Source organism: Rosa rugosa, chromosome 4 (genome assembly GCF_958449725.1).
Source record: "Rosa rugosa chromosome 4, drRosRugo1.1, whole genome shotgun sequence".
Lineage (NCBI taxonomy): Eukaryota > Viridiplantae > Streptophyta > Magnoliopsida > Rosales > Rosaceae > Rosa > Rosa rugosa.
Genome location: NC_084823.1, coordinates 51,383,127 through 51,385,682, shown reverse-complemented (window position 1 = coordinate 51,385,682; position 2,556 = coordinate 51,383,127). Strand labels below are relative to the sequence as shown.

Here is a 2,556-nt window from a genome sequence, read left to right as displayed (position 1 = left end):
AGGCTGCCGCCTGCAGCTGCGCAAGATCGAGTTGAAGCTGTGGGAGATGGTTTGGTACAGATTGGTGGCCGGCGGAGAGAGAGAGAGAGAATTGAGAGCTTTTGCTCTGTTTCTTGGATGCTTTCGAACGAGAGAGCGAGAGAGAGAGAGAGTGAGAGAGCTCGTGACAGAGAAAAAGAAAAGAGAAGCAATTATGCTTGGGACGAAAGAGAGAGACCGAGACAGCCAAAAGGGAGAGTGAAAAGCTAAAGGAAGAGGTGAAATGTTCGTATTATTCCTCCAACGAGGTTCGTATTATTCCTCCAACGATCGAGGTTATTACACCATCACTTTTCAAGAAAAGCAGTGTCCCGCTAGCATAGATCTTTAAGGAGGTATTTGAATTTATATGCTGTAAGTATGGCATCAATGCATCCTGATGGTCTAATATGAATAGCTTGTTGCTCTTGAGTGCCTGTGCAACAAAATTCATCACTATTAATGGTAAGATCCAGCGTAAGCTAATTTATAGGTGACTGCACATCCTATGAAATATCTTTTGAAGGAAGTTAATCGAAGATATTACCCTTTCCACTGTCAGTGCATCCAAGTTATGCTTGATGTGTCTTCTTCTGTTATTGTACTGGTCTGATCACCATAAACTTTGGGATCTAGCATGCTTGTTCGTGGAAATTCCTGCATTTACAACCAAATGTTAGTAAAGAATAAAACATTAATGCTACTTTTGGCTTTTAAAGAAGGGAGGAAAATAAATTTGACAGTGTTCCATCTCTTATTTATTTTTGGTCCAAAATAAGTGCAAAAAGATACTCAATAACAAACAAAAACATAACTATAATTGTTCCAACACATTACCTTATTTTGACGGTAGACCTTTTCCTTGTACCAGGCTAACTTAATCAGAAAAACACCTTCTAAACCTTGCACTCCAGAAATTCCACAAAACAAAAAGTAAGACAAAAGATATGCTTATTTGTACAAACAATGTAGAAAGAACTAACGAATTGGGGTAAAAACATGTATATAAACATTTAACCTTTAATCATCTCTATAAGCACCTTGAGCATACAGTGTTAAAAAAGCTTCAATTTTGAATAAAGACACCAACAAAATTGTATTTCTCAAACATGGTCTCGATCTGAAACATTGAATCAAGCCAAATCATGAGAGGCCAACAATAATATTCATTACAGTACACACATAAATTTACCAAACTAATACTGCCTAATAAAGATATCATAAAAACAGACCATCCTTTCACAGTTCTTTGAGGGATTGAGAGGAGGGTCTGTGAGTAATATATGGCATTCAGTAGGATCTATCTGTATATATAATCAGAGTTATCAACCAAAACTATATCAAGATTTTTGATTGCCAGCTTCATCTCTGTTCACCGCGACAGAGGGAGAAAAGTAATCAAATTTATCGTAATATGCTATTGGCTTCAATCTTCATAGTAGTCCTTTTGTTTAGTTATTAATCATGTGCTTCTGAGGTTGGTGTTTACACATAGCTTAATCTTTTCAAATTTAGAATGAAAACTTGGGGAAGCGACTTGCCCATGGGTACCCTTTTCTAGAAGCGGAAGTTGCTTACTGTGCACGAAATGAGTACTGTGAATCAGTCATTGATTTCATTGCTCGGAGATCTCGGCTTGCTTTCCTTGATACTGATGCGGCAGGCACGGCATTGCCTCACATAATTGCAATATTGGCAACTGAACACAAATGGGACAAATCAAGACAGAAGCAAGAGTTAGAGACGGCCCGGAAATTCTTGGAAACGTTCAAATCTTCAAAAAAATGCTCAGTTCCATCATGGGAAACACAATTAGTAGTAAGGTACCTTTTCTTTGACAATTAAATCTCTCTTAGTTTCGATCAGCAAATCAACCTAGTATCAATGATTCTAATTGCCACTTGTGTCTGCTTTTAGGTTTGCGGATACAATTTTTTCCCAATTACGCACAGTAAAGAAGCTATAAACCATTCTAACATAAAACTTCAATTCTATATTCATGTTTTTCTGTACAATCCTCTTATACCCAAAACCATAGCAAACTCTAAACACGAATACTCAGCAGTCAGATGTAAGCTAAAGCTGGGAATCCATATGTAAAATTTGGTTACTTGCAATTGGAAAACTGACCTGATAAAAAATTCTCTTAGCTGCTTGATAAAGATCCTTCGCTCCCCTATTTCTGCCTCCATGCATGACGGATGATCAAAATCCAACCCCTCGCTCTCTCTCTCAAATACCAAACATGGCGATAGAATCAATCAGGACAGCAGTGAGGGACAAAAAGGTCAAAGAACAAAGAAAATCGTCACATTCTGAATTCAGGTTTGAGCTTTAGTATAATTTTGGTATTTTTCTACTTTCATGAGGTCATGTGCTAGTCAAGATTCGTAACTACAATTAGATTACAAGATGGACTGGTGGTGTAACCAGACTTGCGTATTTATATCATTTCTGTAAAAAAAAAAATGTTGGTAAGTAAGAAAAATTTCAAGATGATATTGATTATTGAAAATTTAGTCCTTGTTGTAGAGAAAC

General features: G+C 37.0%; 1 long non-coding RNA gene across 1 annotated transcript; it reads right to left on the bottom strand.

The window, feature by feature from the left end:
* Positions 1 to 323: 323 nt before the first annotated feature.
* Positions 324 to 2,320, bottom strand: LOC133744185 (uncharacterized). The gene is made up of 5 exons (XR_009863404.1): positions 2,149 to 2,320; positions 1,597 to 1,717; positions 856 to 1,138; positions 566 to 675; positions 324 to 454 (listed from the first exon to the last, which is right to left on the bottom strand). It is a non-coding gene; the product is annotated as an uncharacterized LOC133744185 (long non-coding RNA).
* Between the last annotated feature and the right edge of the window lie 236 nt (positions 2,321 to 2,556).